Source organism: Neovison vison, chromosome 3 (assembly GCF_020171115.1).
Source record: "Neovison vison isolate M4711 chromosome 3, ASM_NN_V1, whole genome shotgun sequence".
NCBI classification, from domain to species: Eukaryota; Metazoa; Chordata; class Mammalia; order Carnivora; family Mustelidae; genus Neogale; species Neogale vison.
Genome location: NC_058093.1, coordinates 101355154 through 101370268, shown reverse-complemented (window position 1 = coordinate 101370268; position 15115 = coordinate 101355154).

Genomic DNA, 15115 nt, shown 5'->3' with positions numbered 1-15115 from the left:
AGTTTTGAAAATGTTGGGAATCCTCCCAATATCTAAACTCTCATATATTAGCCCAGGGTCACCCTTCAAAAAGGTCTTTCTATACTAATTCCAGACTGACTATGTCAATGATTTTCTGCACATAGACCCATTTAGTAAGCGTCAGTAAACGCCAAAGGTTAAATACAACAATGTTCTCTTATCACAGTTCAATTAAATTAGAGATAACAAAATATTACAAGTTAATCTCTATGTATTTGAACAAGATGTATATGTATGTGGGGGGGCAAAGTAAAAAAAAATCACAATGGAAATAAAATATTTTAACTCCATTAGGAATCTAGAAGTTTGAAATCACTGTATTATGTCAGTATAGTCCTATTAGAATGGCAAAAGACAAAAGACTAAAACTACCAAGATTCAGTGAGAATGTGGAGAATATATCCCTTAATCACTTTCTTGTGAGTGTTAGTTGGTACAATAAAACTGTCAATAACCTATGCAATGACTGGTTGTCCATAATCTAAGTTTGCCATGCTTTTAAGCTATTAAATTATTCCTAAACCTGGTCCCCATAAACTAACTACATTTTCAATTTTCAAGATATTTTCAAGTTAGGTCTCATATATTCCTTCATTTATTTACCCATTTACTCACAAAACAAGTATCTTTGAACATATGGACATTATGAGGACTTCATATTATGTTGGGAGGGATCTGGAACCTCTTGAAAAACACCATAATGCCATTAAAAGTTTTAAACTATAAACCTGCACACATATGTGCATGCATACATACTTATATGTACATATGAATCTATATCTATCTAACATACAGGCATACACTTATGTAAATATATAATTACATATCAATTTTTATAAGACAAACTGAAAATAAAAATGAGGTCAACATATCTCTAGATAGGAAATAAAATGTAAATAAAGGCACAGCAGTGAGTGGGGGTTAAAGTGATTTTAAAAATAAAACAAAACTGGAACCCTGGATTAGAAGTCTTGATATTCATTCCCTATGTAATTTTAGAGGAGACAGTCTTGTGTGCTGGGATCCTGGGCAAAGACTGGATTTCTCAGCTCATGTATTAAGACAAAAAACAATGATACACTACTGTTAGGGCTCTAATCATGATGAAGCTGAAGCTTACAATAATAGAAGTAACAGGAAGAATCATGGATCTTAACCTAGATGTGTCACTTATTAACTTGGGAATTCATTTATTTTCCTTTGAGAAAACAGTACTTAAATGACAATATTAAACCTTCTCGTGAAGAGGATTTTCACTACACTAGTTGAAGGCATCTGTAAAACCAGTAGGTATAGAAGGATACATTTGCAAAAATGAGAAGGAATTACCTATAGAAAGGGAAAGTCAACATTATAGATGGTGGCAATAATAATGAACAGGACAGAACAACAAAAACAAACAAACAAACAAACAAACAAACAAAAAAATGGGATTTTAAGAGGCCAGTGTTCTATTTGGCTAAGACAGAGTGAACACAAGGTAGAGTGACTAAAAATGAAGGTAGAGGTGTAGGCAGTGCTGCTAAGTCACATGTACTTTTGAATGTCATTTCAAAGCATTTGAATTTTATATAAACCATAATGGAAAATTATTGGAAGACTCTAAGTAGTCCAGCATCTTAATATGATTTTTTTTTAAGATTTTATTTATTTGTCAGAGAGAGAGAGAGAACCAGAGAATGCACAAGTAGGGGGAGTGGCAGGGATGGGGAGAAACAGGCTTCCTACTGAGCAAGGGGCCCAATGCAAGACTTGATCCTAGGACCCTGGGCTAATGACCTGAGCCAAAGGTAGACACTTAACCAACGGAGCCACCGCAGTATCCAGAGAACCTTTCCTTTACTGAGCCTGTCATAGTACATTTGGGCTGCTATTACAAAATTACCAGAGACTGATGGCTTATAAATAATGGAAATTTATTCCTCATAGTTTGGAAGGCCAGAAGTCCAAGATTATGATGCCAGCATTATCAGCTTCTGGTGAAGGTCCTCTTTTGGGTTGAAGACTGCTGACCTCTTTTTGGAGTAAAATGGGCTAAGGAGCTCTGTGGAGTCTCTTTCATAAAACACTAATCCCACTCAGGAGGGCTCCACCCTCATGACCTCACCACCCACCAAAAGGGCTCATCTTCTAACACCATCACAAGGGACATTAGGATTTCAACACACAAATTTCAAGAAAACACAAATACTCAGAAACTCATTCAAAGCTGGAAGTCTTTGGGGTTATTTGGTATATAATGTGCAGTAACACAACTTGGTATGTAGTATACCCCTCTGAAGAGTTCCACCAGACACCAGGTTTCTTAGCTGTGAAACTTCCAGCTGCAGTAACTTATCATTCACCTTGGAAGGGATAACTCAACGTGCCCCAAACCATAGGAGAGACAGATGTCTGAATTCTTATAGGATTTATTTCCCAACCTTTTCCATGTACGCACTGGGCCAAAATGTCTAGAAGTGACCTTTTTCATTAGTTCCATTCAGCATCCTGTCCCCATCATAATAGAGCAGGGTGATATAGTATATTATGAGTTGGTGATTGAGGCATTTTGACATGAGGTAAGATGACTAGGATACATTGTAGACCTGTTAGCTGAAAGCAAACTGCTTTTTGTTGTCTTCATTAATTATTTGAGAGAAAACAGCATTTTCCAGACCCATAGCTACTTACTAGACAATAGGGAATGTGGAAAATTTTTTCCAAAGGTAGTGCTAAAATTTTTTTAAAGATTTTATTTATTTTATTTGACAGACAGAGATTACAAGTAGACATAGAGGCAGGCAGAGAGAGAGAGGAGGCAGCAGACTCCTTGCTGAGCAGAGAGCCCGATGCGGGGCTCGATCCCAGGACCCTGGGATCATGACCTGAGCTGAAGGCAGAGGCTTTAATCCACTGAACCACCCAGGTGCCCCAGCAGTGCTAAAATTTTATGGAGGGCACATATTGCATGGAGCACTGGGTGTGGTGCATAAACAAAGAATTCTGGAACACTGAAAAGAAAATTAAAAATAAATAAAATTTTTTTAAAAATTTATTATACTAATGAATTCAGTAAAAATTCAAACAGAACAGAGATAAATTTTTTCATTGTCTAATGCTTCAGCTGGGAAATCTTGAATAAATAAGGATGACTCACTGTTTGGAGGGGGCCTCTCCACCATGTCTGATGCCTGGGCCAGGATGACTAGAAGGTTGGGTTTAGTTTTGACTGAGTACCTGCCTGCATGTGATTTGGGTTTCCTCACAGAATAAGGGACTCCAAACAATCAGAATTTTAACATGGTGACTGAGTACTTTAAGAGCAACTTTTGTGTGTGAGGAAGGCAAATGCCACATGAGCTCATTTGATGACTCTTAGATATCACAGCCCCACATCTGCTTCATTCTATTTTCTAAAAACAAGCCATGCATTGTATTAGTTATCTATTGATGTTTAACAAATTAATTCAAAATTTAGTGGCTTTAAAAAAAGGCTTATTGGGCGCCTGGGTGGCTCAGTGGGTTAAGCCGCTGCCTTCGGCTCAGGTCATGATCTCAGGGTCCTGGGATCGAGTCCCGCATCGGGCTCTCTGCTCAGCGGGGAGTCTGCTTCTTCCTCTCTCTCTGCCTGCCTCTCTGCCTACTTGTGATCTCTCTCTGTCAAATAAATAAATAAAATCTTTAAAAAAAAAAGGCTTATTATTTTAGTTTCTGTGTATCAAGAAACTGGAGGACTCTGCCTTGAGATTTTTCACACATCTGTAATCAAAATATCAACCAGTGCTGCTGTCTCATCCAAAGACTTGAGTAAGGGAGGATTTACTTCCAACACCACTTGTGTGATTGATAGCAGGATTCATTTCCTTACAGCTGTTGACCTGAGGATCTCAGTTCCTCCTTGGCTGGTGGCCAGAAACCTCCCTCCATTGGTTGCCATATGGCCTCTCCATTGGGCAATACACCATGACAGCTGGTATCCATTAGAATAAGGAAGAGAGAAAGCAAGAAAGAATGAGGAGAGTAAAAGACATGTTTATGTGAGCCAATCTCAGAAGGGATGCGCCAACATTTTTGCCATATTGTATTCATTAGAAGAAAGTCATTAAATCAGCTCAAAATGAAAGGAAGGGGATTCTACAGGGTGTGACTACCATAGCAGGAGTTGGGGGACTTTATTGGGAGGACATTTTAGAGGATGTCTTCTACAATCTATACTCTGACCCTGAATAATTTATATACCTTCCACATTCAATATACATTTATGTTTTCTCAAGTTTCCCCAAATTTATGTTAACCTTAAATCCACCTTAAAATGCAGAATTTCACTATATAACATGTCTTGAGGTATGGTGAAGCTCCTCGGATATAGTGCCATAAGTTCAGGACCTTAAGTACAATTCTTCTCATGTTGACTTATAAAGCTAGAGACTAATCTTCTGTCACTCATACAGTAGTGGGACAGGCATAAGATAACCTCTATGGACATTCCTATTTAAAAAAATGTGGAGATAAGAAGCAAAAAGTAGTCACCTATGGAAATTCTGAAATTCAGCCAAGTCAAATGTTGGCAATTCTTTGATTAGGTCTCAAGGCCCGAGAATAATCATCCATGGCTCTCTTGTTCTTCATCAGGGCTTTCTGTTGTGCCTTTTTATTCATACCTCATTTTTCATGACAGCACATGTTTGCGGCTAAGTAGTATTCTTAGTCTGCTTTTTGCCTGTAGGATTTTAAAGATCGAATAAAGCTTGTCATTTTGTCCCATCTTTGTCCCACGCCACCATGATATTATTTTGCTGATATACTTCACTCAAAAACTTCCTGTGGACACCACTAGAGTTTACTCCACGAGACAGAAGTTAAAGAACACAAGTTTGTTTGACATAAAACTTTCTCCACTTTTGGTTCCTGTAGAGACAGCTGAGAGACAAGTCCATTAAACTTCTCTATTAGTCAGTTAGGGGTGCCATTAAAAATATCACAGACTGGGGGCTTAAACAACGTAAATTTATTTTCCCTTAGTTCTGGAAGCTGGAAGTCCAGGATCACGGTGTTGACAGAAAGTTTGGTTTTTCCTGAAGTCTCTCTTCTTGGTTGCAGATAGCCATTTGTCCTATGTCTTCATGTGGTCTTTTCTCTGTGCACATGTGTCCCCATATGTCCTACTCTCTTCTTGAAAGTACATGAGTTAGAATGGATCAGGACCCATCCTAAAGGCCTCATTTAAACTCGGTCACCTCTTTATTTTTTTTTTCCAATTTATTTATTTTCAGAAAAACAGTATTCATTATTTTTTCACCACACCCAGTGCTCCATGCAAGCTGTGCCCTCTATAATACCCACCACCTGGTACCCCAACTCCCACCCCCCCGCCACTTCAAACCCCTCAGATTGTTTTTCAGAGTCCATAGTCTCTCATGGTTCATCTCCCCTTCCAATTTACCCAAAAGCACATGCCCTCCCCAATGTCCATAACCCTACCCCCCTTCTCCCAACCCCCCTCCCCCCAGCAACCCACAGTTTGTTTCGTGAGATTAAGAGTCACTTATGGTTTGTCTCCCTCCCTATCCCATCTTGTTTCATGGATTCTTCTCCTACCCACTTAAGCCCCCATGTTGCATCACCACTCCCTCATATCAGGGAGATCATATGATAGTTGTCTTTCTCCGCTTGACTTATTTTGCTAAGCATGATACGCTCTAGTTCCATCCATGTTGTTGCAAATGGCAAGATTTCGTTTCTTTTGATGGCTGCATAGTATTCCATTGTGTATATATACCACATCTTCTTGATCCATTCATCTGCTGATGGACATCTAGGTTCTTTCCATAGTTTGGCTATTGTGGACATTGCTGCTATAAACATTCGGGTGCACGTGCCCCTTTGGATCACAACGTTTGTATCTTTAGGGTAAATACCCAGTAGTGCAATTGCTGGGTCATAGGGCAGTTCTATTTTCAACATTTTGAGGAACCTCCATGCTGTTTTCCAGAGTGGTTGCACCAGCTTGCATTCCCACCAACAGTGTAGGAGGGTTCCCCTTTCTCCGCATCCTCGCCAGCATCTGTCATTTCCTGACTTGTTGATTTTAGCCATTCTGACTGGTGTGAGGTGATATCTCATTGTAGTTTTGATTTGTATTTCCCTGATGCCGAGTGATATGGAGCACTTTTTCATGTGTCTGTTGGCCATCTGGATGTCTTCTTTGCAGAAACGTCTGTTCATGTCCTCTGCCCATTTCTTGATTGGATTATTTGTTCTTTGGGTGTTGAGTTTGTTAAGTTCTTTATAGATTTTGGACACTAGTCCTTTATCTGATATGTCGTTTGCAAATATCTTCTCCCATTCTGTCAGTTGTCTTTTGGTTTTGTTAACTGTTTCCTTTGCTGTGCAAAAGCTTTTGATTTTGATGAAATCCCAAAAGTTCATTTTTGCCCTTGCTTCCCTTGCCTTTGGCGATGTTCCTAGGAAGATGTTGCTGCGGCTGAGGTCGACCTCTTTAAAGGTGCTATCTCCAAATGCAGGTTAGAACTTCAAGGTATGCCTTGTAAAGGGGACACAATTCAGCTCATAACAGCTTTCTATTGACAGACTAATGTTGTTTGGAAGGACTTATGAGGTATACCCCATTCTTACACTTTTTCAAGGGCCTTTATGTGACTAAATCTTACTGTGAAATATCACCCTTGATATGTTTGAGGTTTAGGCAGTTTTCTCTAGTCAAGGCATTTGCTTCATCTTTAGGGTTTTTTTGGTTTGTTTGTTTCTTGGCTGTGACCTGATTTTGAACTTTGCTTAACAGTTATTTCTTAATTTTAGTATCTTTTGTCATCTAGAAAGGTGGAGAATTTTCTAAGCCATCAAGTCCTGGCTCCTTTTTATTTAACTATTCTTCTCTAAATTTATGTCTCTCCTGTCTCATTTTACTACAAGCAGTGAGAAAAAGCTAGGCAGCATCTTCAACATTTTGCTATGAAATTCATTTTTCGGTGCTCTCTACAATGACTTCAGATGAGACTGTTGCTAACCTTTCAGCCACAAAGTTATGAGGCTCATCCTTCCACCAGTTTCTAATAATCTGCTCAACACTTCCTTTTGAGCCTTAACTGGCTGTATCATCAAAGTCTGTTAACAATTATTCATTCCAATAGAGACCTTCTCTAACATGCTCCTCAGAATCCTTGTAGGCACCATCACCTGGGCAATTCTAAAGACATTCTCTCCACTTGAAAATCATTGTAGCCTAACTGGCTGAAGTGGTAAGGAAGCATCATTAGGGCAGGCAGAGCAGCCGGAAGTTTACGGGTTGCATTCTGAAAGCAAGAGAACCACAGAAGGAGCTAGAGCCCTGAATCTGGATATAATGTCTGCCTCTGTCCCTGGATGACTCCTAACTCTACGTACATGAAGGAGATTTCTGGTAGCCTAGTGAAAAAGCAAGCAAAAATAGCAAGAAGACTATCTTTTCAAGAAAGTATTGCAGTGGGTGAGATTTGTGCTCATTTTTCACTATGTGGTTCCTTTTTTATTTTTTAAGATTTTATTTATTTGAGAGAGAGAGAGCACAGGAGGAGAGTAGGATGGAGAAGCAGACTCCTGGTCAAGCAGGGAGCCTGATGCAGGGCTTGATCCCAGGACTTTGGGATCACAACTTGAGTGGAAGGCACATGCTTAATGACTGAGCCACCCGTACCCCATCATGTGATTCCTTAATTTCTGAACAACTCAGGCAACAGAAAACTCTAGTGTTATCAGCTTAAAGTATTAAAGATCAGAGCTTGGAGCTGCCGGGACCAATGAAAATTTAGAAGGAGATACTTGGAAATAAGGGAGCCACAAAGAAGACAAGTTCTCAAGAGTGAATATAAACTGCCCAAATCCTTGACTAACCACTGAACTATATAAGTTCAGGAGAGATCCGTAGTGGGGCAAGAAGGGGGATGGGATGGGAGAGGGCAAGAAGCAGTAGGTAGAAATTCAAAGATCTGAGCAGGGTTATTGGCTATTAAAAAAAAAAAAAAGAAAGGAAAAAATTAGTTTGCTATTTGAGTTCAGGTAAGTTAAATTATTTCCAGAAGAAAATTCCTCACAACACAATTAAATCCAGAATAGCTATATTATATATTATCCACAAAGTATCATTTTCAACCAAGAATTATAATATATGCCAAAAAGTTAAGAGAAAAATTTGCTGCTTAGAGGCTGACAGTGTAGAGATGGATTGATACAAAGGGTAATGAGGAAGCTTTTAGAAGGTGGTTGAATTGTTGACTATTGTGATAGTGGTGGTAGTTATGTGGGTGTAAGAATTCGTCAGAACTTTCAAAATATATACTTAAAATGAGTGCATTTTAGCGCACAGAAGCTATACTTAAATGAAATTGATAAAGGCAAACAAAAAAAATTAAAAAGCAGAAACTTTCCCCCAAGTTCTACAGATAAGCAAATGGGGGCCACTGAAGAAGTAGGAGAGGGAAGGGGTACAAACAAAGGTGAACTTTGTTAAAATTCCTTAACATATACATCTTGGCACTTCATTTGTTTTAGTTTTTTAGTTCTGTTTGTTTTAGTTGACGGCGTATTATGCCTCCATCAGAAGGGATGAATACCCAACTTTTGTAGCAATATGGATGGGACTGGAAGAGATTATGCTGAGTGAAATAAGTCAAGCAGAGAGAGTCAATTATCGTATGGTTTCACTTATTTGTGGAGCATAACAAATAGCATGGAGGACAAGGGGTGTTAGAGAGGAGAAGGGTGTTGGGGTAAATTGGATGGGGAGGTGAACCACGAGACACTGTGGACTCTGAAAAACAATCTGAGGGGTTTGAAGTGGTGGAGGGGTGGGAGGTTGGGGTACCAGGTGGTGGGTATTATAGAGGGCACAGCTTGCATGGAGCACTGGGTGTGGTGAAAAAACAATGAATACTGTTATGCTGAAAATAAATTAAAAAAAAAGAGAGAAGGTTCAGCCCAAATGGGCCCCAAAGTAAGATTTATGAAGTATACAAACAAAAACAGACAAACAAAAAGGCTGATAAAAGTATATGACAAGAGAAAAAAGTATATATATATGTAAATAAAGGAAGAACCTTATCCAAAAGAACCCCAAGTGTAAGATTTATACACTATCAGGACAAACACAAAAACACAGAAATACTGGTGGAAGAAAAAGATGGGAGAGTGGTTATAAATTCCCAGTGTGGGCGAGGAAGGTTGTTTTGATTCTTCCTGGATGTATCTTGATATCTTTGTTAAAGGACTCAACTTTCCTAAGATAAAGGGGGATTAAAACTTGGTTTACCTATAGGAGTAGTATTGATTGAGGAAAGGGGATTACTTTGAAGTTTAACTCTATATGAATATTAGAAAGTGAAAATAAATAAGGAATAAACTAGACTAAACTATAATTTAAAAAAAAGAAATGCAAAAGAAAAACACAGGTGTATGTATCAAAAAGTTCAGGTTAGAAGGTTATTATGGAATTTGATGTACTGGACATCTCACTGTGATGGTAAATAGGTTAAACAATTATCTATATAAAAAAATGAGCCAGAATAGTGGGAACAAATTAAAAATAAAAGTTGTCCTATGAAGTAGTGGTGGTTGTTCTCTCGTAGCCTTTTTTTTTTTTTTTTTCTTCTTTCCTGGTTGGTTTTCTGGGGGAGAGGCCTGCTACGTGGGTTTTCAGTCAAAGATGTTCCCTGAGTTAAGTCCTTCCGCCCCCTCCAGGGGGTGGGCGCTGAGGAAACCGTTTTTTTCAGGCTTTTGTTCTCTGGAGGTTTTTATGTTTGTTCACTTTTTTTTTTTTCTCGCGTTGACCGCTTTTGATGGTTTTTGTAGGTTTAGAGGAAAGCAAACTGCACCCTGACCTCCCTCTCAGAGAGAAGCCTGTTTGATCTCCTGTGGGTGCTGCAGAGCCCATATAAATTCCCCCTTGGCCACTGGCAGAGCAGGCTCCGAGTCACGGTCCCTGGGGACACACGATCTTCTGCTTGTACCCATAACCACGGCAGCGGCAGCTGTCTGGGCACCTCCAGACCGCCAGAGAGGCTCCAAGCAGCAATTGCACACTGAGATTTTTCTGCTGGCCCGGGCTGGGAGTGCCTGGTCTTTCTGGGTCTAAGAGCAGCAGGCTCGCGCGCACCTCTCTCAGGGGAGACTGGGTCACGAGGGTGTCTCAGGCTCTGAAACAATGGTACGGGTCTGAGAGCGCCAGGTGGGCCTTCGCACACCTCTCTCAGGGGAGGGTGAGGGGTGTGTGTGTCTCAGGCTCTGTAGCAGGGCTTGGTGTTCTGCCATCTGGCGAGGCTCCCAGCCCCTCACAGGAGCTGGACCCCATGTGTTCTCGGGCTCGCTGGCGGCTCAGGGACCAAGACCTGGTTTCTCCGCCGCACTCTCTCTGGCTCAGCACCAGGGGACGCTGTCCTGGGACCAGGAACTTAAGCCCCTGTCCCTAGCTGCCCAGATTCCCACAATTTCCCCCCCATGATCCTTTGCTCTTTTGGAGTGCTTTCAACCAGTCTCCAAGTTAATGCTGGTCCCCAGACGCAGGGCACTCTCGCTCGTATTGGGGTATTACTTTCCCACCGGTCGCCACTGGTGGCTCCCTCCCCCTTCTGTTTATCTTCCGGTATCAGTCCGACGTTCCCACTCTGCTTTACCTGCCCACTGGCATCTTCTGCCCCTGTAGAGATCCAGACATGTATAATTCTGATCTCAGGCTGATTTCATGGGTGATCGGAGTTCTTTGGTAGGTAATCAGCTCACTTTAGGGTACAGGTTGAAAAGGCGCCTCCTCCTACTTCCCCACCATCTTGTCTCCCCCAACATTTTCTTTTTCTATTCATTCATTGATGGACACTTAGGTTGTTTCCTTATCTTTGCTATTGTAAATTATGCTGCATTAACATGGGGGTGCATATATCTTTTTTAAATTAGTGTTTTTGTTTTCTTCAGATAAATACCCAAAAGTAGAATTTTTGGATCATAGTGTAGTTTTTATTTTTTGAGGAGCCTCCATACTTTTTACCATGGTGGCTGGACCAATTTACATTCCCATCACAGTGTACGAGGGTTCCTTTTTCTGCACTTCCTCACCAATAGTTGTTATTTCTTTCTTTTTTTTTTTTAAGATTTTATTTATTTGTCAGAGAGAGGGAGAGAGAGCGAGCACAGGCAGACAGAATGGCAGGCAGAGGCAGAGGGAGAAGCAGGCTCCCCGCTGAGCAAGGAGCCCAATGTGGGACTCGATCCCAGGGCGCTGGGATCATGACCTGAGCCGAAGGCAGCTGCTTAACCAACTGAGCCACCCAGGCGTCCCAATAGTTGTTTTTTCTTATCTTTTTGATAATAGCCATTCTAGCTGGTGTGAGATAACAGCTCATTGTGATTTTTATTTGGATCCAAAAAATTATAGATTAATACCAATGTCAAAGAGGTTATTGTGTATATTTTTTTCTGAGAGTTTTATAGTTTCAGGTATTACATTCAAGTCTTTAAACTATTATGAATCAATGTTTGTGTGTATTATTAATAATCTGGTTTTCATTCTTTTGCATGTGGCTGTCCAGTTTTCCCAACACCATTTATTGAAAAGACTATCCTTTCCTCATTGTGTATTCTTGTCTTCTTTGTCATGAATTATTTGACCACATATAAGGAGGAGTATTTCTGGGGTCTCTATTCTGTTCCATTGACCTAGGTGGCTGTTTTTATGCCAATACCATACTGTTTTGATTATTATGGTTTTGTAGTATTCTTTGAAAGCAGCCAGTGAGATTCCTCCAGTATCTTCTTTCTCAAGAGTGCTTTGGCTATTTGGAGTCTTTTATGGTTCCACACAAGTTTTAGAATTGTTTTTTCTGTTTCTGGGAAAAAATGCCATTGGAATTTTGATAAGGATTGCACTGAATATGCAGATTACTCTGGGTAGTACAGACATTTTGACAGTAGTAATCCTTCCAATCATTGGTGACATATATCTTTTCATTTATTCATTTTTTTTTCAATTTCTTTCATTAATGTCTTATAGTTTTCACTATAAGACATTAAAGGCTTTTAACTTTTTGGTTAAATTTCTTAGATATTTTATTTTTGATGAAATTGTAAATAGGGTTGCATTCTTATTTCTGCTTTCTGATAGTTTGTTACAGTTCTGATATAGTTTTGATAATTCCCTTTCTGATAGTTTTGGGTATATGCTTATTGATTGATTGATTATGACCTTATTAGAACTTTCATTTTGTCACTGTGATGGAAAAAACAAAGTTAAGAAAATGTTTCAAAGTCAGGAGACATGAACATTTTAGTTTTTAACATATATTTGGTTGGTTCCTAAAATGTCAATGCCAGTGTGAAACTCTCTGTTGAGTATATGTGTGTCACAACATATTATATTTATGTCTTGTGATTAGAGAAGGTCAAAGTCTATGGTAACTGCATGCTAATAACTCCTGAACCTCACTTCACTCAGAATGATTGTTCTCGTCCTAAGCAGCAAGGCATCACAAAGACCTGACTAGTGAGACTTATCTGGATGCAAAAATTTCTCATCACACTGCTTTCTAGGGTTGATTTAACTGATTTCCATATGTGGGTGATTAATTCATAAATTTTTAAAAAGATTTTATTATTCATTTGATAGAAACAGAGAGAGCACACAAGCAGGGGGAGAGGCAGAGGGAGAGGAAGAGGGAGAGAAAGAGAGCCAGCCTGGGAGCAGGATGTGAGGCTTGATCCCAGGATCTGGAGATCATAATCTGAGCTGAAGGCAGATGCTTAACCATCTGAGCCACCCAGACACCCCTAATTCATAAAGTTTTAAATAAATATATGCTCACTTTCTCCCAGTCACTGTGCCAAGTATTTGGATAAAAGCCTTTTTCATGGAACTTGTGATTTGTTGTTGTTATTTTAGCTTCTCAGATGGTATTCCTTCTACTGGGAATATACTCCTTCCAACTTTCCTCTAACTTATCCTATCTTCTACACTCAATACTCAGCTCAAGTGTCCCTTTATCACTGGAGCAATTCTGATCCTTTGGTCCAAATTATATGTTTCCTCTTTTATCCTCTTCTCTGTCCCTCCTGTAATTATGTTAACATGTATGTCATTAATTGTTTTCCTTCACAAGACAGAGAACTAGATTATATATCATCTGGTACAAAAGGATAATTGGTAAATTGAATTTTTGCTCTGAATTAATTAAAAGGTAAATTTATATGTAAGTGAGAGTATGAAATACAATAGACAGAGAAAATATTTTGACAGAATTCTTGGCACCATTTTGTCTATGATTGAAAGTTTCTATGGCGTATATGGCAAAAAATCATGAGCAATTTAGATAATTTTTTTTCTGGGAATGTGGAAATAAGGTCCATATTTTTGTTTAGTATATTTAGTCTATAAGACTTTTTACTGAGTCAACCAATCATTAAATATAATTAAGATAATTAAGATAAATAATTAATAAAATAATAATTAAGATAAATCAAGGTCACTGTAAAATATTTTATTTATAATAAATTATAAAGCAGATGAGTTATGATCATTTGTATAAATATGCTAACCAACCCATATGAAAGTTATTGTTCCTGTGACGAAGATCACTTTAACCTTCTGTACTTTCAAAAAATAGACCATAATAAAAGTATCATGAGTTTCTATGTAGAACTGAAAAGAACTACATAGAACTAAAAATCACCCTGCTGACAACCAACCACAGTATTCCCCCCAAGTAAGACAAGGCAACTCTAAGACCACAAAAATGACTAAATCCCTTTTCTCCTCACTAACATCTTTTCTAAGAGACTTATCCTTATTTGCCATTGCCAGTTCTAATACTGCTTAAAACTCCCATCTCCTTCTTAAAAATATTAAAGTATCCAACTTTTTGTACCAATTGTATTATTGTATCAATAATTTTGTACTTTTTGTACCAATTTTTTAAGACATTCAATTGAGAATAAGTGCTAACTTCCTAATCCCTTCTCAAAATCACTCATCAATGCTAAAGCCTAGTAAATTTTTGTTCCCAGCTGTCCTTTACTGAGATGTCATTTGCGCTTCCCCTCATTTTCTCTGCCTGAGTGCAGCAAACTAAACGCATGTCAGTTTTATTTTAACTGCAACTGGTTTTTGTTTGTTTGTTTTTGTGGTGGTCTTTAGGGTATGCACCTCAAAAGAACTAGCCATAAAATACACATTTCACAAATGATGTTTCAGTTTAGAGAACTGCCAAGGGCTTTGATAGTGATGTCAAGTGTGCTTGGACCTAGCATGCTATCTAGTTACTTAGGTTCCAGGTTCGTTCCTTCCTCTTCAAAGTTCTGGAAACTCAGTTTCATCATTCTGTGCTGAGAACTGGGGTGTTGATGTCCATAATAGGACTGAAGTTTTACAGTTTCACCCATCACTTGGGTAAAAGAAACAGGTTAAGCTTCTCTGTATTGCTCCTTGGCTCAATTTCACCCACTTGCTAAGCAGCCAGTATGAATTAATGAGGAAAAATAAAATAAAGAAGTGGCCTTTTTTTCAGGCAACATATTAAAAGCTGTTCTTTGTTGTCTTGTGCAGTTATGAATGTTGGTATTCCCACTACTTCTTACTGTGGTTCTTGTCACTTTGTGAAGTTCAATATGCACAGAAACATCACAGAAATGCTATCGCCTGAGATATCTCGGGAATTAGATTCTCCTCATTTTCTAGACTCCATAGGTTAGCAGGAAAATATTCAAGAGTATAAATCTCATCTATTAATTGGGAATGAGATGAGCATCTAGGAGGCTATTTAATAGATGAGGAAATGCAGGCTGACAAGCTGGGGTCCTGATCCAGAGCAGCTCTATCTCCATATCACATTGCTTAACTGGAGAGCCCTCTACCCTCCCCAAATTCACTAGAGGCATTCTAACAGCATAAACAAACAAGAGAGACCTATTCCTGCAGGAGTAGTGATTATGTTAATAGGAACCATCATGCCTAATTACCTCATTACATTGTCCTATCCTCCTTTCAAGTATTGGCTTCAGGAATGGGAGTTGGTTAAGTCCAGAAACAGCAATTGAAGTTGATTTCCCCACCTGATATGAAAAGATTTCTTTTACTAAA